The sequence below is a fragment of the Acinonyx jubatus genome, chromosome C1, assembly GCF_027475565.1.
Source record: "Acinonyx jubatus isolate Ajub_Pintada_27869175 chromosome C1, VMU_Ajub_asm_v1.0, whole genome shotgun sequence".
Lineage (NCBI taxonomy): Eukaryota > Metazoa > Chordata > Mammalia > Carnivora > Felidae > Acinonyx > Acinonyx jubatus.
The window spans coordinates 124625164-124649497 of NC_069381.1; the positions used below are offsets into that span (position 1 = coordinate 124625164).

The 24334-nt window shown below is 38.7% G+C and overlaps 1 protein-coding gene across 1 annotated transcript in view; it reads left to right on the top strand.

Moving 5' to 3' along the window:
• RAB3GAP1 (RAB3 GTPase activating protein catalytic subunit 1) overlaps positions 1-24334 on the top strand; it is a 151467-nt gene that overhangs the window by 121806 nt on the left and 5327 nt on the right. The gene's annotated exons all lie outside the window — the stretch shown is intronic.

A 24334-nucleotide genomic window follows, 5' to 3' on the forward strand; every position in this document is an offset into this window, starting at 1 on the left:
GAATCAGTTAAAAAGGGCTGAAAACCTATTAGCAAAATAGGTTTAAAAAAAGACATAAACTGGCCATAGAAGAAGAAAAAAGAATGAGCAAAACGTTTATGAGATGTTTTTCCTCTTTAGTAATTTGAGAAATGCAAAGTAAATCTATAGCGAGGTACCATTTCACACATAACAAATGGACACAAATCTGAAAGTTAGACAATATTCAAATGTTGACAAGGATTTTGAGCAACAAGGGCTTATTCATGGCTGGCAACAGTGTAAATTGGTACAACTTTGAAATATAATTTGTGTTTCCTAATAAAATTTGAACATGTACATAGCCTATAATACAGTAACTTGTCCCTGAGTATGTCCTTTAGGGAGTGGTTCTCACACTGCAATCCCCAGACCAGCAGCACCAGCATCTTCTGGGAACTTGTTAAGGGTGTACATTCTCCAGCCACCCAGACCAGCTGAACCAGAGACTCTGGGTCTGGGGCCAGCAGTATGTTCTTGAGCAAACCTTCCAGGTGATTCTGATGCACATTCAAACTTGGAACCATTGCTTTCGAGAAATGTTTGTGCATTTGTGTACCAGGAGACATGAGCAGGAATGTTGACAACAGCACTTCATGAAGTCTGCAGACCAGAAGCCCTGATACCCTTCAGCAGTAGGAAGGATAATCACGTAACAGTATGTCCATAGAGCAGTGAAAATAAACAATCCATTGTGACACTAGCATGGGTGACACAGAACTGAGTATGAAAAGCATGTCACAGGGGCATATATGCAGTAAGATTTCATTTATTTAAAGGCCGAAACAATAAACTGCTTACAAATATGTACATTATATAGTATTCCTATAAAGAAAAGCAGGGGCATGATTTACACACATTTCAGAACAGTGGTTCTGTTTGTGGGGATGGCAAGTGGATGTAGTTGGGGAGCACAATAAAAGCATTAAAGGTACTGGAGATACCCTATTTTTTTTAACTAGGTAGTGCGTATATTGTTTATTTCACTATTTTAAAAAATAGTATATCGTGTGGGAACTGAACATTTCACTCACGTAAGATGGATTGCAAAATTGAGAGGTGGTATTTTCCTGATAATCAGAAAAGACTTTCATATGGAAATGAACATGGATGTAACAAGGAGCAGGGTGCAAGGGTCCCCCTTGAGGGCTACTCCCTCAGACTTCCTGACAGTAAATGTCACTTTGCTCTCCATTATAGGTACTGTTCTTGGGTAGAAAAGTTGACAAGATGCTCCATGAGCAAGGCAGGGAGTTAGAGCTCATGACAACTTCCCCTAATGATTAGGGTGTTCAGGCCAGTGGTCTCTGAGCTAAGTGAGGAGGCAGTCAAGGGCCCCAGGCCCCCTCCATCCCTTTCCCTGCATGACGGTCCAGGAGGATCCCATGCTACCTGGTGTAGGTATAAGTGGAAGAGGGTTGCCTGGCCCGCTTCAGGCTTTCCACAAGTTAAAGAATAAACTTTATTTTGTTAAGCTATTGAGAATTGGATTTTTTTCTGATGTGGCAGCTAGCATTGGGTATCCTGAGATAATTACTAATAGAGAACAGAGAACAGGTCACACTGGTGTTTTATAATAACCGCTCAGGTAGCCATGTACAAGGCTGGTGGTGTGGTTCCTGGGAGTGTCTTTCTGGGGGCCGTCGCTGTCCAAGTAAATGGATGCTCCCTGTCTCTGAGAATGACAGATAAGCAAGTGTTGCAAAACACGTGCTGTGGTCTTGACCTGCTTCTTATGGAGAACATTAGATTGCTTGTAGCTCAGGTGAAAGCTGTGGTTGTAAAAGAGCTTGAAGTCTTTTGGAGCTCAGGAAGGGTTGCCCTCCTTTCGGAATAAGTCCATCCTTCCTCAACATCCAAGAAAAGTATTTATGTGAAGACTGGGGTGGACCACGGAGAGAAGGTCTCTAGATCTAGAGAAGGACTCTAGCATCCCCTTCCAATGTCCAGAGATTAGTCAGAGATCCTGTCACTGGGCTGTTAGCAGATCTCAGTGTCTGACAAACAAGTCAGGCATGCCACCAGCCGAAGGCTTCCCTGGGGGAAGGAGCAAGCTTCTCGGGGGAATATTATCAGCCAGGTATTCTTTCACGGATGGGTCACGATGGACAGTAGACAAAAGGCAAGTAAATTCTGTGAGTACAGACCTGGGTGTGGAGTCAGGATGGAAGCAGGGCATCCATAAGAGTGAAAGGGAGCACATACTGTAGCCTGTTTCCTCTGACTCTGCCACAGCTCCCAGCTCCTACCAGAATGTTCTTAGCTTGCCAAGGAATGAGGATTTATTTGTTCAGATCATGCTAAAATCTAGTTTTGTTGACTTTTACTGATTTGGAGGGAGAATGTTATAGACCCTTATGTTGCCAGCCTTGAGTCTAAAGGTTACATCATGCTTCACGGTTCATCCTGCCTGTTGTGCTTGATGGCTTTAGGTATGCTGCTGAAAAAAAATGCCACATTCCAACCTGAAATTGTAGGCTGGCTTGTCATAGTGGTACAAAAAGCTAAGAACTCTTGAGCCATTTCAGCAGGAAGGTAATTCCTTTGTTATCCTCCTCTGAAAGAATGGGAAATGTCATTGTGTTCTCATGTAGAAAGAGCATTCTTTGGAAGAGTGTCCAAAAAATTACACCAAAACAGATCTTTTGCCAGGACACCATTTAATCAGCCGAAAGATATTTATACCTATACTGATAGTTCTTGTGGCTTAGCATGGAAAGGAAGAGGAGGGGGCTAGCAATCAAATGCTCCCTCATTTTTCAAAGCAGCAATTAGAAGACACTTTGAGAAAACATCCTGAGTTGTTGAGTTGGTATTCACCATCCATTAGTTTTACTAAGAACAGTAGGCTGCTTTCTAAGTAAAACATTTAGAAAAATAACAAAAGAAGACAGAAATCATGCCAATTAACTGTGATGATTCATTTGGTTGTTGTTAATTCAGATTGATGGAACAGTCCATATAGCAGATGCCTTATTAGGAATTTTATAAATTACATTTGTGAAGTGCTAGAATTGGTATTTTGTTCCTCAGCAATCCTGACTGCTTCCTTTTAAGATCCATGTACTCAAGAGCCTTTTCAGCAATAAACCTATTGAGATGTAAATATTAGGTGCAAGGGCCTGGTGCACAGAAATAGGGACAATAGGGACGGTTGGAGGGAAGTAGGAAGTAGGGTGCTAAATGAAAAAGTTACCAATAAAGTAATGGGATCAGCTCCAAAATGATGCCCCCAGCAATTGGGGAAGCCAGCGCTACCCAGGGAGACCTGCATTTCCCACAAATCAGCTTTCAGCTTTTCACCATTGAGTATGATGTTAGGTGGGGGTTTGTCATATATGGCAAAAGAGGTATGTTTCCTTTGTACCTACTTTGTTGAGAGTTTTAATCATGAATAGTTTTTGAATTTTGTCAAATGCTTTTTCTGCATCTATTGAGATGCTGGTGTGGTTTTTATTCTTCATTTTGTTAATGTAGTGTATCATATTGAATAATTTATGTATATTTTTTTAATTTTTAAAAATGTCCACCTTTATTTTTTATTTTATTTATTTTATTTTTATTTTAGAGAGAGAACAGTGGGAAGGAGTAGAGGAAGAGGGAAAATCTCAAGCAGGCTCCACCCTCAGCACGGAGCCTGACATGGGGCTGGATCCCACGCCCCTGGGATCATGATCTGAGCCAAAATCAAGAGCTGGATGCTCAAGGGGCTGAGCCACCCAGGTGCCCCAGTTTGTGTATATTGAACCATCCTTTCCCTGGAATAGGTCCCACTTGATCATGGTGAATGATCATTTTAATATATTTTTGAATTCTGTTTGCTAAAATTTTTTTGAGGATTTTTGCATTTATGTTCCTCAGGGATATCAGTTTCTAATTTTCTTTTTTGTAGTGTCTGTCTGGTTTTCATATAAAGGTAATGGCTGGCCTCATAGAATGATATTGGAAGCATTCTTTGTTTTTTGGAATAGTTTGAGTAGGATAGGTATTAACTATTTTTTTAAATTTTTTATTATTATTTTTAAGTGTTTTATTTATTTTTTGAGAGTGAGCATAAGCAGGGGAGGGACAAAAAGAGAAGGGGGCAGAGGATCCAAAGCAAGCTCTGCACTGATAGGCTGATAGCAATGAGCCCAACGTGGGACTTGAAGTCATGAACTGCAAGATGATGACCTGAGCTGAAGTTGGACACTCACCCGACTGAGCCACCCAGGCGCCCTGGTATTAACTATTTAAATGTTTGGTAGATTTAACTGTGAAACCATCTGATCATAGACTTTGCTATATTGGGAGTTTTTGATTACAGATTCAATTTCATTACTAGTAATCAGTCTGTTTAGGTTTCTATTTCATCCTGATTCAGTCTGAGAAGACTGCATGTTTCTAGGAATTTATCCATTTCTTCTAGGTTGTCCACTTTGGTGGCATATAATTGTGCATGGTAGTCTTTTATGGTCTTTTGTAGTTCTGTGTTAACTTCTCTTTCTTATCTGACTTCATTTATTTGAGTACTCTTTTTTCTTGATTAGTTTGGCTAAATACCACCATTTATTTCTCAATAGGGTAAGCAAGAATATGTCAGTTCTTCCAGTGGCAAAGTGAGAAGATGATATCTGCCTTTTATTTGACATATAATTCCTAAGATTTACGGCAGATTTTCAACAAAACTATATAAATGGGTGAAGCATATATTTGAAATCCTGCTATTTGGGAATCCTATCCTCCTCTCTAAAACTAGTCATCCAATTTGCCACTTGGCTGGTCCCGCTCTTTATTTACCCCTCTCTTGTAACAAGCCACCCCTCACTACATTTATCCAACCCTTCAAAGATTTTTGCCAGCTAATGTAAAGCATAAAGGATGCCAGCTGTGATTGTCAGGATACATTAGCAACAGACACAAACGTTGTTTGAATCTCCTAGATCACACAGTATTGAAGGGGGGACACCATTACATCATTCTCTAATCCATCAAGTTCCTGCCACTACATATGACTATTAGGTGAACAAGTAATAGAATTGATACAAAACTGCATTTATTACTACATCGTCTCCCCTTATCCATGGGTCCACTTTCCATGGTTTCAGTTACCCATAGTCAATGGTGGTCCAGAAGTAGATGATCCTCTGGTGTATCTCCAGAAGGCCAATAGTAGCCAAACACTATTTCACAGTGTCTGTATCATTCACCTCTCTTCATCACATCATGTAGGCATGTTATCATGTCACGGTATCACAAGAAGAAGAAGCGTGAGTACAGTATAATAAAATATTCTGAGAGAGACCACATTCATGTAACTTTAATTGTAGTGTATTGTTATAAACGTTCTATTTTATTATTAGTTATTGTTAATCTCTTAGCAATCTGCCTAGTTTATAAAGTTTATCATAGATATATCTGTATAGGAAAAAAATAGTATGTGAGAGAAAGACCACATTCCCATCTTCTATTACAGTATGTCATTATAATTGTTCTATTTTATTACTAATATTGCTAATCTCCTATTGTGCCTAATTTATAAATTAAATTTTATTACAGGTATGTGTGTGTAGGAAAAAACATGTTATATATCAGGTTAAGTATTGTCTGCAGTTTCAGGCTTCCACAGGGGGTCTTGGAAAGTATCCCCCGTGGATAAGTGGGGACTACAGTACTGGTAAGGGACCTGTGACTTCAACTTGATTGGATAATGCCAAATTGTTTTTCCCAAGTGGCTGAAATAATTTATGTTACCACTGGTTTTGGATGAGAGTTCCTTTTCATATTCTTACCAGCTTTTGATGTTGACAAAGATAAATTCTTTTTACCAGTTTGATGTGTGTGAAATGGTAATGGTAGCTTATGGTTTTAACCTGTATTTTCTGACGTTTACCATCTTGTGTTAGTTAACTGAAATTTTAAAAAAAAACACGAAAAAGTGAAAAATGCTGAAGTTCCCATTGTCACACTCATTCAGCAATATTAGAAACAGTTTTCCCTGAAGCAGCTGGTATCCACCACATGGATGGTCGCAGCATGATCCCCACAAACAGAGCGGAACTTCCTCAGGGTTGTAAAATGAAACTGAAGCCGCAGCCAGCACTGTCACTCTCTTCAGAACTGGTGGGGGGTTTGCTGGATTGAGTGTGAATGCATTGCTGCTTCTAGAATGCAAGACAAGTACTAAATGATTTGTGCGTACTCCCACACCTTCTGGAAACTTTTGCCTAGAAGATCCAGCCACTCATTCATATGCGGTGAGGTGGTCCTTAAGAGGGCTACAGCAGCCTGCCAGCCTTCAACAGATTACTTGATTGCCTTATAAGGTAAGTGTCTAACCTAATCCAGTGGGCGTTTTGAAAAAGGAAGGGATGGAAAGCCCTTCGGTAAAGCATAGAAGGTAAACCAAACCAAACTTCACCTCACAAATCTCATTTTCGAGATAGGAATCTAGAGCTTTCCTATTCAATACAGTGGCCAGTGCCACATGTGGCTACTGAGCAAGTGAAATGTGGCTACTGCAACTGGGGAACTGAATTGTACATTTTGTTTAATTGTCATTAAAGATAAATTGTAAAACTGAAGCAGTATAAAATATTTTTATCTTAAACATGTTATTATTTTGGTAGTATGATATTTCACTTTAACCACTGAAAATTACCATCTGAGTCGATATATTCTCTAAGTACAAAATATATACTTTTGAACATAGTAAAAACTTTTTTATATTGGTTGTATGGAAAAATCATGTTTTTGATACCCTGGGTTACATATATTGTTTTATTTCCTTTTGCTTTTAAAAGTGGTTATTATGCAATTTAAAAGTAAATATGGCACGACATCAGGGAAGGTGAGGGAGGAAGAACCAGGGATCCATCTCCCTACCTAGATAATTGTATTGGCACAAATCTGTCTGATATAACTACTTTAGAGCTCTACAGTCTATTCAAAGACTTAAAATTTCCAGGGCAAGTCTTGGACAGTAAATTGTGGTTAATTTTGGTCAATTTCAGCTCTTAGCACATTAGTGGCTACCTGTTCCCCATTCTCACTCTCAAGGTAGGCAGCCATACACATGTAATGGGAGCAGCTTTGCACAGCTTGTGGGAGCCAGGGTGAGCAATAAGGACTTTGTCCTCCAAAGAGATCTGTGTTCTGATTGTTGCTTATGGTTGCAGAGGTATAGATACAGAGGTGAGCAGTCATTGTCTCAATCCTACCATCTAAAGTGGTTTCCAAGGGATTTAAAGACCCAGAACTTATTTTTCTTAATCCATTAATTTCCCCCTTTCTCCCTTGTTGGAAGCTAGGCATTTAAGGACTACATCATTCAAGAGTAATTGCATAGACTGGGAATTTAGAAAATCACTATGTATACCCAGGGAAAGGTGCAGGCTTAGAGAAGATGTGAGAAGATCTTTCTTTCTTTTTTTTTTTTTTTTTAAGATTATTTATTTTGAGAGAAAAAGACAGTGTGAGTAGAGGAGGGGCTGAGAGAGAGAGAGAGAGAGAGTGACAGAGAGACAGAGAGAGGGAGAGAATCCCAAGCAGGCTCTATATCATCAGCACAGAGCCCTGTGCAGGGCTTGAACTCATGAACTGCAAAATCATGACCTGAGCTGAAATCAAGAGTTGGACACTCAACTGAGCCACCCAGGTGCCCCTAGACCTGGGAAGATCTTAAGTTTACATCTCTCTGATTCTAGGCATAGAGATACTGCCCAATAATAACAACAAAATTAGCAAGCCCTTGGGCAGGTGGAGAAGCTAATTTCCAGGGTTAACGCAGTATAAGATTTAAATGTCCAGTTTTGGGGGAGCCAGGCTAGTTCAGTCGGCAGAGCATGCAGCTCTTGATCTTTGGGCTGTGAATTCAAGCCCGATGTAGAGAATACTTAAAAGTAAAATCTTACCAAAAAATGTCCAGTTTTCAACAAAAAATCCTAAGACTTACAAAGTAGAAAAGAACTATGACAAATTCAAAGTAAATTAAATCAACAGAAACCATCCCTGAGAAAATCCAGACGTGGATGTACTACACAGAGACTACAACTGTCTTACAGAAACTCAAAGAACTATAGGAAGATGAGCACAAAGTCAAGAAAATTATGTATTAATAATATGGGTATATCAATAAAGAGGTAAAGAAAAAAATTCTGGAGCTGAAAAGTACAATAAGTGAAAGGGAGTGGTTAACTAGAGTGATTCAAAAGCAGATTTAAGCTGGAAAAAGAATCAGCAAACTTGAAGAAAATATGAGTGAAATATTAAGTTGAGGAACAGGAAGAAAAAAGATTGAAGAAAAGTAAATAGAGCTGTAAAGCAGACCAATATATGTATTGTGGTCTCATGAGAACAAAGAAAAGAGCAAGGAGATTATCTGAAGAAATTATGGTCCCAAACCCCAAATTTGATGAAAGACATCAATATTAATACCCAAGAAGTTCAATGAGCTCCAAATAGAATAACTCAAAGAGACCCACATTCAGACACATTCATTTCAACTGTCAAAAGTGAAAGATGAGAGAATATTGAAAGCTTCAAGAGAGAAGTGACTCATCACGTACAAGGGATCTCAAGATTATAAGCAGATTTTTCTTTAGAAACAGTGGAGGATAGGAGGCAGTGGGTTGATATATTCAAAGTGCTGCATGAAAAAAAAAAAAAAAACCCAAGAAACCTATATTGGGTGAAGCTGTCCTTCAAATGTGAGGGAGGAATTAGATAATTAGATAATCAGATAAATAAAAGCTGATGGAGTTCATTACCACTAGAACTGCCCTGTAAGAAATCTAAAAGGAATTCTTCAGGATGAAGTATACTAGAGAGTAACTCAAAGCTATATGAAGAAATAAAAAGTTCCAGTAAAGATACACACGTAGAAAATTATAAAATCTGGTAGATTGTAACTTTGGTTTGTAACACTGCTCTTTTTTTTCTACATAATTTAAAAGACTAATATATAGAGGGGTGCCTGGGTGGTTCAGGCACCTGGAGCCTGCCTGGGATTCTTTCTCTCCCTCTCTCTCTGCCTCTCCCCCACTTACACATGTTTTCTCTCTCTCTCTCAAAATAAAATTTTAAAAAGACCAACACATAGAAAAATTATTAGTCTATGTTCTTGGACACACGATGCATAAAGATGTAATTTTGTGTAACATCAGTAATGAAAGGGGTTAGGGATGGAGATGTTTAAAAGTATTTTTTGCCTGTTATTGAAGTTAAGCTGTTATAAATTCAAATTCGGGTGTTATAAACCTTAGGATATAAAATGTAATCCCTAGGGTAACCACAAGGAAAACAGTTATAGAGTATACTGAAAAGGAAAAGAGGAAGGAATTAAAATGTGTCACTAAGATAAATTAACCAAACAGAAAACAGTAATGCAAGAATGAGGGACAAAAAGCTGTAAGGCATATAGAAAAGACATAACAAAATGTCAGAAGTCCTTCCCCATCATTAATTACTATAAATATAAATGGATCAAACTCTTCAGTCACAAGAATTTTGTGGAAAGATAAAAAACAAAGATCAATTTTATACTGCTTTCAGGAGACTTAGTTTAGATCCAAAGACAGGTTGAAGGTGAAAGAACAAAAAAGGATATTTATTGTACCTAGTAACCAAAGAGAGAAGGGGTGATCATACTAATACCTAATACTATCACACAAGATAGTATTAAGTAAAAAATGGTTACAGGAGACAAAGAATGATATTATATATTAATAAAAGGTTCAATAAATCAGTAAGATTTATCAGTTATAAACATAAAGCAAAAATGAAGGGAAAAATAAGACAGTTTTTATATAATGGCTGGAGACTTCAATATCCCATTCTCCACAGTAGATGGAACAAGCAGATAGAAGATGAGTATGCAAAGAGAAGACTTATTTATTTTGTTAGGAGAAAGAATCCATAAAGCAACTAGATCTAACAGAAATATATGGAACATTCCACTAAACATTAATAGAATACAAATTCTTTTCAAGTGCACACGGAACATTCTTCAGGATAGATCATAAATTAGGCTACAAATCAAGTCTTAATATATTTAAAAGATAGATGTGTCACAAAGTATCTTCTCTGACCACAATGGGTTGAAATTAGAAATTGTTAATGGAAGGAAAACTGGATAACTAAAAAAAAAATGGAAATTAAATATCACACTCTTAACCACAGGGTCAAAGAAGAAATCACAAGGAAAATTAGGAAATACTTAAAGAAGAATGAAAATAACATAGCCTTCCAGAACTTATGGGATGCAGCAAAAGTATTGCTAAGAGGTTAATTTATAGCTGAAAATGCTTATATTTAAAAAAAGAAGAAATTTCTTGTCAACAGCCTAACTTAATACCTTTAAGGAGCTACAAAACAACAGACTAGAACTAAAGCTAGCAGAAAAAAAGGCATTAATAAACATTAGAGCAGAGATAAAATAGAGAATAGAGAAAAATGAATAAAACCTAGAGTTGGTTATTCAAGAAATCAATGCCATCGATAAACTTTATAAAAGAGCATAATGAACAATTGTACACCAACAAACTGGATAACCTAGATGAAATGGACAAATTTTTAGAGACAAAAAAATCTACCAAGACTAGAGCATGTGACTCTTGATCTCTGGGTTGTAGGTTTGAACCCCACACTGGGTATACAGATTACTTAAAAATAAAATCTAAAAAAAAAAAAAAAAAATCTAAGACTGAAGAAAGAAAGAAAATCTGAATAGACCTATGTAACTAGGAAAGAGATGGAATCAGTAATTAAAAACCTCCTGACCAAGAAAAGCCTTGAAGCTGCTGGTCTCATTGATAAATTCTACCAAACATTTAAAGAACTGGCACCAGTCCTTCTCAGTTCCAAAAAATTGAACAGGAAGGAACACTTACTAACTCATTCTATGAAGCCACCTCTGTCGTGATAGCAAAGCCAGACAATGACCCTAGAAGAAAACTACAGACCAATATTCCTGAGGAGCACTGATTAAAAATTCTCAACAAAATGCTAGCAAACCAAATTCAGCTGCATATTAGAAGGATTATAGGCCATGACCAAGTGGGATTTATTCCTGAGATGTAAGGATGGATCAACATACAAAAACCAGTGTAATTCACCATGTTAATAAAATGAAGGACAAAAACTACATGATCATCTCAATTGATGCAGAAAAAGCATTTGACAAACTTTACACCCTTTCACAGTAAGAACACTTAAACACACTCAGGATAAAAGGAAACCACCTCAACATCATAAAGGCCATATACTAACATCATTCTTCATGGTGAAAGACTGAAGGCTTTCCCTCTAATTCAAGAACAACACATGCCCAACTTAAGCACATTATTCAACACAGTCTTGGAATCTCTGGACAGAGCAAGTAGGCAAAGAAAAGAAAAAAGATATCCATATTGGAAAGGAAAAAAGTAAAACCTGTTGGCAGATGACATGATGTTTTATGTAAAAACATCCTTAAAGATTCTACACACACAAAAGATAAAGAACTTATTTTGCTTAGCATAATACTCTCTAGATCCATCCATGTCATTGCACATGGCAAGATTTCATTCTGTTTTATGGCTAGAGCAAAATAAGTCAGTCACAGAAAGACAAATGCCATATGATTTCACTCATTTGTGGAATTTAAGAAACCAAACAAGCAAAGGAAAGAGAGAGAGAGAGGAGGGGGCAGGCAAACCAAAAAACAGACTTTTAACTATAGAGAACTGATGGTTACCAGAGGGTAGGGGTGGGGGGATGGGTTAAAGGGTGATGGGGATTCAGGAGTGCACTTGTGATGAGCAAAGGGTAATATATACAATTGTTGAGTCACTATATTGTTCACCTGAAACTAATACAACACTGTATGTTAACCAACTGGAATTTAAATAAAAACTCCAAAAAATGAAATAATCAGCAAAAATGAAGGGCAAAAAAATCAACATGCAAAAATCAGGTTTCTGCCCACTAATAATGAACAATCTGAAAAAGAAATTCAGAAAATTCCATGTATAATATCATTGAAAATAATACAGAAGAACCAAGGGAAAAGAAGACGTGTAAACTGAAAAATACAAACAAAAGCTGAGAGAAATTAAGACAACAAATGGAAAGACATTTTGTTGTGTTCATGAGCTGAAACTTAATGTTGTTAATGATGTCAGTACTACCTCAAGTGAGTCACACTTACCTACAAGCTGCTCCAGGCATGGGGGAACAAAATGGTTCTCAGAGATGCACATTAGGCTGGAGAAAGGGCAAAAATCAATTTCAGAGTGGCAGTTGGCTTCCAGTGACCAAGGGGAATTTAGGAACTAGTGAATACATTGCCAGGGGTCAGGGACACGACAACATTCATTAGGAACTAATTCTGTCACTGTGCTACATAAGACAGCACACAGTGAGGAGACAGGTAAACACCTATGCCTCATAACTCAAGTTTTGCTAAAAGGGGAGATGTTTGGCCTCTCTGCTCCCTTTGTCCTTCCTCCCTGATCGAGACAGAGTGACTTATGGCATTGGAGAATTTAGGAGAAGGTATAGAGCATAAAAGTGCCTGTCCCTCTTCTTCTCTCTGGTCAGTCTGTCTATAAGACGGGGGCTTTCTGCTCCACCACTTTTATGTGCTGAGGACATAGGCCCTGAAGATAGGCCGAGAGATGCTTCTCTTGTTCCCAAGGTGAGGCCAAGTGGCTATGGGGTGGGGTTTTAGGGAAGGTGTGCTTGCCCTCCAAGATAGATTAGGCTCCTACTTTGCTGCAAGGGGGCTGCCCCAGGGTCCCAACTCAACAAGAGGCCACAAGTATCAGCTTGACCATGGAACAGATTCATGCATGATTTCCAATCTACTTCGTTAGCCTCAAAACTAATGTTTTTAATTCCATCAGTCTGACTCCTGCGCCTCATTTCTTAACCACTTCCCCATTTGATGTGGGGAAAGAGGCATTAATAATTATCCTCCCCAAACCTAACAGCAGCTTTTAAAACAACAGAATAACAGCAATAGTAACATTTCATGCCTTTTTATTTCATTTATTTTCATTATTAAAAAAATTTCAATTAAAGTGTAATTAACCTACAGTGTTATATTAGTTTTAGGTATACAATATAGTGATTCAACAATCCCATATATTACTCAGCGCTCATCAAGGAAAATGTGCTCTTAACCCCCTTTACCTATTTCACCACCACCACCCCCACCCCCCCGCCACCTCCCCTGTGCTAGCCATCTATTCTCTACAGTTAAGAGTTCGTTTTTTGGTTTGTTTCTTAAATTCCGCATATGAATGAAATCATATGGTATTTGTCTTTCTGTATTTTATTTTGATTAGCATTATACTCTCTAGATCCATCAATGTTGTTGCAAATTACAAGATTTAATTCTTTTTGTGGTTGAATAATTTTTCGTTGTATATATACACTTCATCTTATTTTTAAATGTTTATTTTGAGAGAGAGAGATAGAAAGCAAGCAGGGAAGGGGCAGAGAGAGAGGAGACAGAATTCTAAGCAGGCTCCACACTGTCAGTGCAAAGCCTCACACAGGACTCAAACTCATGAACCATGAGATTATGACCTGAGCTGAAACCAAGAATTGGACACTTAACTGACTGAGCCACTCAGGCACCCCAGTATACCTCATCTTCTTTATCCATTTGTTGATGGATACTTAGGTTGCTTCCATAAGTTGACTATTGTAAATAATGCTGCAATGAACAAGGGTGCATGTATCCCTTTGAGTTAGTGTCTTTATATTCTTTGGATAAATACAGAGTAGTGTGATTACTAGATTTTAGTGTAGTTCTATTTTTAATTTCTTAAGGAAACTCCATACTGTTTTCCACAGTGGCTACACTAGTTTACATTTCTATCAACAGTGCAAGAGGCTCCTTTTTCTTTACATCCTTGTCAAAACTTGTTGTTTCTTGCGTTTTTGATTTTAGCCCTTCTGGCAGGTGTGAGGTGATATTGTAGTTTTGATTTGCATTTCCCTGATGATAAGTGATGTTGAACATCTTTTCATGTGTCAGCCATCTGGATGTCTTCTTTGGAGAAATGACTGTTCATGTCACCTGCCGATTTTTTAATTAGGTTGTTTCTTTGGTGTCAAATTGTAGAAGTTACTTATATATTTTGTATACTACCCTTTATGTGATATGTCATTTGCAATATCTTCTCCCATTCAGTAGGTCGTCTTTCAGTGTTGTTGGCTGTTTTCCTTCGCTGTGCAGAAGTCTTTGATTTGGATGTAGTGTCCCAGGCTTTTCATGCCTTTGAAAACATCCATGTGATGAAGACTGAGAGTAAAATGAAGACATAGGCAAAGGAGTATTCTGAGGACAGTGGGGAAAACATTTTGCAGGATTGAACAGGTGGCTCTACAGGTGAACTGTAGCAATCTGGCTTTACAAACAAGACTGGTCTTTATGTGTGGCATCTGTGAGTAAACTACGTTTGCTGAGAACTTGCCAGGGTCAGGTAGTGTGATAGTGGTTTCTTAAAGCTCATTTTGTAGAGTAAGTCAAAAGCTTCTTGGGATCGATCTTTCCTTAACAGACCTTACCTGTTACAGAGATACACATGTTTGGAGTTTCTGTAATATGATGAAGAACTCAGATTATAGGGAAGTCAGGTGTATGTATACAAGCAGGGAGTCTGTAAATATAAACACTTCAGGACATGCAGAACAATTAGCTATTTTTAAGGTGTTTCATATACCAGTTTCTATTTTTAAAAGGTAGTATCCACTAACAAGAAAGTCAGTAATTTCAAAGAGCTAGGAGAGAAGCTGTTGAAGCATAGAGGCAGTAATCAGAGCCCAGAGTTCATTTCATTACCAGTGATGTTTCTCAGTAGTAAATATAAACACAACCATGGAGGCAAAACACCCTCACCTCTATAAAGGAATTGACAAACTGGGGAGGAGATGGGGCATTTTTCTGGTGGTTGGATCATTCAAATAGATTTGTGCAGTGACTAGGAGCTTGCATTTTTCCAGTTTCAAAGAATAAAAGGTAGAATGAGAGACAGGTTGATAACATGCAACATAAAATGAGATGTTATTTTCACAACCTATTTTTGATGTTCAGTATCCATGATTCCGTATCCCTTAAGTAAACACAATTTTTCCATTTGACTCTGAAAACCTCAAGAATGTTGACTTCTTAGATATATAATTTGAAGTGCTTCATACTTTTATTTCCAAAGAAACTGTATTTTAAATATTTCACTTAAGGATCTGAAGATTAGTAAGACATGTGGGCAGAAAATCCTTTTCCCATCAATAGTTAAGGAAATATAGAAAGGTATTCATTTGTCACAGGAAAATCTCCCCAAGAAATGTACATTAGGCTGTGATTAATGTCAAGAGTGGATTTCTTTAGAAATTCCAAATGAAATCTTCTCCATGGCTCTGGGACTACTAAAAGCAACTTTGCCAGTCATCAGAGAGTGTCTGGAGATTGATGTCACTCAGCTTGACACCAGGCATATGTATTTGGGTGCGTGAGCCACCCTGCTCAGGAGGTCCTCGCCCCCCGCGGCCAGCAGCACGCTCCATTCAGCTGTACTTCCCAAGCCAGGGTGAGGGCACAGCCTCACTGGCACAACCACATCTCTCACCTCCTATATTGTAAACTGGTTCACTCATCAGCCATTAATTCCCATTTTTGTTCTGCAGATCCAGATCGTTCTCTGTTAAGCCTAAACTGTGTCCTGTAACTTCTGAGACTTTTCAAAACTGGGCCCCCCCCTTCTTCATACCCACCCTGACCCCACTGATTTTCACTGAATCACCACCTCCTTTGTGACAACAGCTGTCTTCTTCCTTGGAGGCCACTCTGTACGTCTTTCCACACACAGGGGTCACTGCTTGCCCTGACACTTTCCTTCCTTTGGAGCATTCCATTTGCACCACAGAAGGCAGCTTCTCTTGCAGATTGTGAGGAGGGAAGAACCATCTCCCTAAAATGCCCCCGCAGGACTTAACTTCTCAGGTTCTTACTATTTCTACCTTTGTATTCAGTTGAAAAAAAATCAAGAAGGCAGGGTACAAAGACCTAGGGACAGGCCAGTCGGTATCCTGTGTGGCAAATGCTTTTTGTTTCTTATAGTGTTTTATTCATCTTTTTCCTGTATTAATATATAATTCACAAAATTGTGAGATATTTAAAGTGTACAACATGGTGATTTGATGGACATATACATTGTGAAAAGATGACCACCATCTAGTTAATTAACACATCCATCACCTCATGTATTTATCTTCTTGTGTGTGTGGTAATGTTGAAGTTCAACTGTCAGCAAAATTCAATTACATAGTACAGTGCTATCAATTATAGTCACCATGTTATATATTACATTCTCAGATTTTATTCATCTTACAACTGAAAGTTTGTACTGTTTTAGGAAGCTTTCCCTATTTCCCCCGCCTCCCTGTCCATGGTAATTACTTTTTGACCCTCTGCTTATAAAAGTTCAGCTTCTAATTTTATTTTTTAGACTCCACATATAAGAGATGCCATGCAGTATTTGTCTTTCTTTGACTTACTGCACTTAGCACATGGTCCTCCAGGTTCATGTTGTTGCAGGATTTCTTTTTTCTTCATTGAGGTAAAACTGGAATATAACATTATATATGTTTCAGGTATACATACTCACACTCAACATCCATACTCATAATGAAGTCTAGTTACCATCCATCATGATTCATCTAACCCCTTTGCCCATTTCTCCTACCTTCTAACTCCCTTACCTCTGGTAACCAACAGTCTATTTTCTCTATGTATTTCCTTTTGTTGTGTTTTATTCATTCATTTTTCTCCTGAGTTTATGAGCAACTTTATGCCTAATCTTTGAAGTCTTTATCAGGTAGAATGCTTATCTCCATTTCATTAATGTATTTTTCTGAGGTTTTGTCTAGTATCTTTAATTTGGATCATCTTCCCCAGCCTCCTAATTGTGTCTGGGTCTCTGTGTTTATTTCTGTGTAATCAGTTTCAAACAGAGAGGGAGGCAACCTATAAGAGACTCTTAAATTTAGAGAACAAACTGAGGGTTGAGGGAGGGTGGGAGGGGAAAATGAGTGATAGGCATTGAGGAGGGCACTTGTTGGGATGAGCACTGGGTGTTGTATGTAAGCAATGAATCATGAAAATTTACTCCCGAAACCAAGAGCACACTATATACACTGTATGTTAACTAACTTGACAATAAATTATACTTAGGGAAAAAATATTTCTATGTAATCAGGGAAGCAGTTCGTCCTCCCAGACTTGAAGAGTTACTCAGTGGAAGACTGGCAATGTGTTGCATTCTATTGCTTGTGCAGTGCCCAGGGTGGAAGCCTGCCAAGCTCTGTCTCTCTTATTTGTTTCAGTCCTGTGGAGCCCAGAAATACATCTCAAGTCCCCACCCTGAGCCAGCTCTAGATGTTCAAGGAGCATTGTCTGTGCAGAGTTCACTTTTTGGGTCTGGCCGGCTATAGGCCATGGTGGATAAGCATCAGACTAGGGAGAGCTTATCCACTGGATGTGGCAAGGCAGAGGCCATTATGGAGTTGTGTGGGGGTTGGAGGGCTGGGGTCTGGTGGGCTGGGGGCCCTAGTGGATGAACACTGTTGGGGTTGAGTCCACATGTCAGATCTCACAAGGTACAGGCACGGTGGATAAGCACTGGGCTGCATGTGATAGGGCAGGGCTGCAGGACATTGGGGGGGGGGGGGAAGTGGTGGTGGCATGCAAGTGGCACTCATAAGGAAGATTGGGAGCACCAAAAATGGCACTGGCCAGCACAGGGCTAGCAAGGAAGGAGAGGAAATTAAAAAGGCACCTGCCAGCACCTCTCTCTGCAGAGATCTATACTTGACCCCTGCTCCTCTGGTATGCTCCCTAAGACTAGTAAATGACCTTCCCTCACACATAGCCCAGCTGCTTCTCAAACTACTGCCTCTGCATTAGGACTTGTAGCAAGTGAGTCTGTGTGTTAACCCTTCAAGAGCAGGATCTCAGTTTCCTACAGTCCTCTGGCTTACCTGGACATTAGCTCTGCTGGTTTTCTAAGGCATTTGTTTTGGGGGGTATTCTTTTCAGTGCAGGTCCCATGGGTTAGGTGCCTGATTTGGATGTCAACCTCTTGCTCCTCAAAGAGAAGCTATGAATTTGTGATATCCCTCCCTCTTGTGGGTTGATGCACTGGCAGTGGGAGTCCTGGCAAGAGTACTTCTCTGCTTTTCTTACCAATTCCTATGTGGGTTTCTCTCTTTTTCCTGTCCTGTGTTGTAGAAGAGTTGTTCTGTGTCTTTAGGTCTTTTTCAGAGAGAATCATTCTATATGTATTTGTAACTTGGGTGGTCTGTGGGAGGAAGTGAGCCCAGGATTTTCCTATGATGCCATCTTGGAACCCCACCAAGATTTATGTCTTTTTAAAAACTGAATAATATTGATTGTAGATTGTAGGTATCTATACTTTCTTTATCCATTTGTCTGTCAACAGACACTTAGGTTGTTTCCATACCTTAACTATTGTGAATAAAGCTGCAATGAATAGGTACAGATATCTCTTTGAGATAGTGGTTTTATTTACTTTGGATATATACAGAGTAGTGTGGTTTTGGTCTCATATGGTAGTTCCATTATAAATTTCTTGAGGAACCAACCCATTTTCCATAGTGCTGTACCAATTTACATTCCCAGTAGCAGTGCACAAGGGTTCCTTTTTCTCCACATCTTCTCCAACATTCTCTGTTGTCTTGATAATAGCCAGTCTGACCAGTGTGAGGTGATATGTCAGTGTGGTTTTGATTTGCATTTCCTTGATGGTTGGTAATATTGGTCATTTTAAGCATTCTTTGGAAAAATGTGCAGGTCCTTTGCCCATTTTTAAATTGGGGTTTTTTTTAATTTATTTTTTTTGCTCTTGAGTTGTAGGAGTTTCTTATATATTTTGGATATTAACCTTTTATTGGGTATGCTATTTGCGCAATTTTTCTCTTCCTATAGGTTGTCTTTCCTCTCCTTTCTTTCTCCTTCCTTCCTTCCTTCCTTCCTTCCTTCCTTCCTTCCTTCCTTCCTTCCTTCTTTCTTTTCATTTCTTTTCCCTTTCTCTTTCTTTCTTTCTCTCTCCCTCTCTCTTTCATGTTTATTTATTTTTGAAAGAGAGAGAGAGAGTGTGAGCAGGGGAGGGGCAGAGAGAGGAGACAGAATCCAAAGCAGGCTCCAGGCTCTTAGCTGTCAGCATAGAGCCCAACATGGGGCTTGAACTCATAAGTGGTGAAATCATGACCTGAGCCATAGTCACTTAACTGACTGAGCCAACCAGGCACCCCAAGTAGGTTGTCTTTTCATTTTGCCAGTGGTTTCCTTACTGTATAGAAACTTTAAAGTTTTTGTGGTCACACTTGGTTATTTTTGCTTTTGTTGCTATTGATGTCAAATGCAAAAGCTATCAAGAAGCTCACCCACTATTTTTCTGGAAGTATAGTTGATATGTTATATTAGTTTGAACTGTGTAACAGTGATTCATCAGTTTAATACATTATATACTGTTCACCACAGTAAGTGTAGTTCCCATCTTTCACCATACACAATTATTAATTATTGACAATATTCCCTGTGCTGTATTTTCCATCTCCATAACTTATTATTTTATAACTAGGAGTTTTTACCTCTTAATCCCTTCACCTGTTTTGCTTATCCTTCTTCCTTAGGCAGCCATTAGTTCTCTGTTAAGAGTCTGTTTCTGGGTGTTTTTTTGTTTTGCTTTTTTAAGATTTCACATGTAAGTGAAAATATATGGTATTTAATTTCTCTGTCTGATTTATTTCACTTAGCATAATGCCCTCTAGGTCCATCCATATTGTTGGGAATGGCAAAATTTCATTCTTTTTAATGACTGAGTAATATTCCATTGTATATATACCACATCTTCTTTATCCTTTCATCCATTGATTGCTACCTGGGTTGCTTCCGTATCTTAGCTATTGTAAATAATGCTGCAGTAAACATAGGGGTACATATATCTTTTCAAATTTGTGTTTTCATTTTCTTTTTTTTTTCTTTTTATTTTTTTTAAATTTTTTTTCTTTTTTTTCAACGTTTTTTTATTTATTTTTGGGACAGAGAGAGACAGAGCATGAACGGGGGAGGGGCAGAGAGAGAGGGAGACACAGAATTGGAAACAGGCTCCAGGCTCCGAGCCATCAGCCCAGAGTCTGACGCGGGGCTCGAACTCACGGACCGCGAGATCGTGACCTGGCTGAAGTCGGACGCTTAACCGACTGCGCCACCCAGGCGCCCCGTGTTTTCATTTTCTTTGGGTAAATACCCAACACTAGAATCACTGAATCATGTTATTTCTATCTTTAATTTTCACAAAAACCTCCATACTGTTTTCCATAGTGCATGTTCAATTTGCCTTCCCACCAACAGTACATGAGAGTTCCTTTTTCTCCATATCCTGTGAACAGTTGTTATTTTGTGTCTTTTTGATACTAGTCATTCTCACTGATGTGAATTTTCTCATTGTGGTTTTGATTTGCATTTCCCTGATAATCAGTGATGAGCATCTTATCATATGTATATCTTGCCATCTGTATATCGTCTTTGGGAAAATGTCTTTTCAAGCAATCTCATTTTTTAATTGGATTTTTATTAATTTTTTTGGTGTTATAGGTGTTTATATATTTTGGATATTAACCTCTATATATTTGCAGATATCTCCTATTCCATAGGTTGCCTTTCAGCTTTGTTGATGGTTTACTTTGCTGTGCAGAGCTTTTATTTGCATGTATTCCCAGTATTTTTTCTACTTTCGTTTCTCTTGCCTTAGGAGACAAATCTAGAAAAATGTTGCTATGGCTGATGTCAGAGAAATAACTGCTTGTGTTTTCTTAAGGGATTTTAGTGGTTTTAGATCTCTCATTTAGGTCTTTAATCCATTTTGAGTTTATTTTTGTGTATGGTGTAAGAAAGTGGTCCAGTTTCATTTTTTTGCATGCAGCTGTCCAGTTTCCCCAGCATCATTTATTAGAGAGACTGTCTTTTCCCCATTGTATATTCTTGCCTCCTTTGTTATAGATTAATTGACCATATATGTGTAGGTTTATTTCTAGGCTCTCTATTTTGTTCCATTGATCTGTGTGTCTGTTTTTGTGCCAGTACCATATTGTTTTGATTACTAGAGCTCTGTAGTGTACTTTGAAATGTGGAATCGCGTTACTTGCAGCATTCATCCACTCTTTTATCAAGTCTGATGAGCATCTTTTGACCATTACTTTGAACATCTTCCCAGATAGATTGCCATTTAATTTTTTTCCTCAACTTTGGTCTTATTCTGTTGTTCAGAAGATATTCCTCTGTCTCATTTTGACTTTCTGTGTTTGTTTCTATGAATTAGGCAAAACAGTTACGTCTCCCATTCTTGATGAATGGCCTTGTGTAAGAACATCCCTGGTGTAGACTGTGTATGCCTGGTGATTTTGGCTGGCTGGCTGGAGCTGTAGGGGGTGTGGTCTGGGAATTCCCTGGGCAATCTACACTGAGGCTACTCTGGTAAGATGATTGGAGTTGAAGCAGGCACAGAGCAGGGGTCCCTGGGTGCTCCAAAAAGGGGTGCCTTGGTGGGACAGCTGGAACTGAAGTGGGCACGCACTAGGTGGTCCCAGGGCATTCTCTGCATGGGGTACCTTGGACGGATGGTTCCAGCCATACTGGGTGTGGCCTAGGGCTTCAGTTGGCTGAAGCTAAAGCAGATGGAGACCTGGGGTGTCCTGGAGTGCTTTGTGCCTGTATTGCCTTGGTAAGTTGGCTGGAGCTGCAATGGGCACACCAAGGGAGTAACCTGATGTACACTGCACTGGGCTCACCTTGGCGGGACAGATGAAGTCTCGGGTCTGGAGAAAGTTCTAGCAGTTTCTTCAGTTTGTTGGATCCTCTGGGGTGGGTTCACTTATAGTCTAGTTGCCTTTTGAACTGCTGCTCTTTTTCCATGCCTCAGCATGGATGAATCTGTGCATGGGTCCTTCCATGTTGTCCCTACCCAATGAAGTTTACATCAGGGTTGGGGTTCCCGTTGCTAACGTATCTCTGTTTCTCCTGCTATTCTCTATGTGGTCTCTCTATCCTTTGTTGTACAAAAACTGTTTAATCAGTCCTCAGTTCTTCAGGAGGAAATATTCTATATGCAGGTACAGATTCAGTGTGTCTGTGGGAGGAGGTCTTCCTAGCCACCATCTTGGAGCTAAATCATTTCTGTTTCCTTAGAGAGGTTTTATTGTCTTAGGTCTTAACTTTCAAGTCTTTAATTGATTTTGAGTTGACTTGTGTGTATGGTATAAAGTGGGGGGTCCAGTTTTCCCATCACCATTTATTGAAGAGACCCTCTTTTTTCCACCATATTTTCTTGGCTTGTTTGTTGAAAGTCAGTTGAATATCTCTGGATGAATTTATTTCTGGACTGTGCTCTTCCATTGATCTAGGGTTTGTTTTTATGGCAATACCATAATGTTTTGATTGCTACAGACTTGTTTGCAATCAGGAAGCCTGATGCCTCTGGCTTTTTTGTTCTTTCTCAAGGTTGCTTTGCCTATTTGGGGGTCTTTTGTGGTTCCATACAAATTTTAGAAAAAATTTTTCTATTTCTCTGAAAGATGCCACTGGAATTTTGATAGGGACTGCACCACATCTATAGATTTCTTCTGGTAGTATGGACCTTTTTAGAATATAAATTCTTCTGGTCCACAAATATGTAGTATTTTTCCATTTGTATCCTTTCCAGTTTTTTCATCAGTTTGGTAGTTTTAGTGGACAGATCTTTCACCTCCTTAGTTAAATGTGTTCCTAAGTATTTTATTCTTTTTGATGTTCTTATAAGCATTTTTGTTTGGTTGGGATTTAGAAATCTGCAAAGAGAGACCATCTTCATGGGTCATTTCATTTCAAACCGTCATACATTTCCTACATCTGAGAACTTTGTTCCTAGAACTGCCACCTCAGTTTAATCTAAAGAGCAAGCTCCACTGACATCTGACCTACTTAGACCTAAGTCTCACTTGCAAACACCCCATGCTGGAGGAAAAGCAGCCTGCCGGTTTCTCAGCTCTCAACCGTGAGGAATCCTAGGTTACCCTGGCAATGAGGCAGAAAACTGCAAAGAGCCTGACCAGCAAAGCAGAAAGGAGGCAAAAGAAAGCCCGACCCAATTTATAAAATAAACGCTATTTGATCTCATGCAATGAAATAGTTATAAATTTAATAACAACTCTGGAAGGATAATTCATGTTTGTATAGTCTTTCTAAAAACAAGTCCTCTACATTCGTAAAACACCAGCTACTAATTAAAGCAGTAAAGTGCTCAAATAAATGAAGTTTAAAAATATAAATAAATGAAGTTTACATCCAAACAGTATGTATAAATGGGCCTTTCAAGAATATATTCTTCTTTGGACCTGGATTTTGTATAGTTCTAACTCTTTCATGGTTTTGATATTTTGCAGGATTGTAGCCTGGTTTTATTTTTGTTATCATGCTTTTATTTTTGAATATCAATTACATGTTAATATTACCATTGTATTTTTTTATTAAAAACCATTTTTAATGTTTATTTTTGAGAGAGAGCACATGAGTGGGGAAGGGGCAGAGAGAGAGGGAGACACAGAATCTGAAGCAGGCTCCAGGCTCTGAGCTGTCAGCACAGAGGCTGATGCGGGGCTCGAACCTGAGAACTGTGAGATCGTGACCATGAGCTGGTCAGACATTTAACTGAGTCACCTAGGTGCCCCACCATAGTATTTTTTTAAAGTTCATTTATTTGAGAGAGAGAGAGAGAGAGAGAGAGATGAAGCATGTGCGTGTGAGTGGGGGAGGGGCAGACAGGGAGAGAGAAAGAATCCCAAGCAGGCTCTGCACTGCCAGCGAGAAGCCTGACATGGAGCTTGAACCCACGAAACCTGAGATCATGACCTGAGCCACAGTCAAGAGCCCGATGCTTTACCGACTGAGCCCCCACTGTATTTTTGAAACTTATATCTCCATCTGATCATGCTTTCGAATGAAGTGTTTTATCCTCATTCCTTTTAAAAGAGGTACCATGAATATACTTTTAATAAGATAGGATTTTAAAAACAAAATGATAACCAGGAGACAAAGGGTGCTTTGATAGTAAGCCTAGTTTTATGCATTAATTTAAACTTCATTTTTCAGTTAGTTTAAGTGGAATTTTACATTTTATGTTTTCAAGTTTTTAAATGTTTTTAAAAATTACCTCATTTGTCTACCAACACCATAGGTCCAATTAACTTTTTCTCAGAAGCATCTTTTCAATAAAGACAATTAGCTAAGAAATAC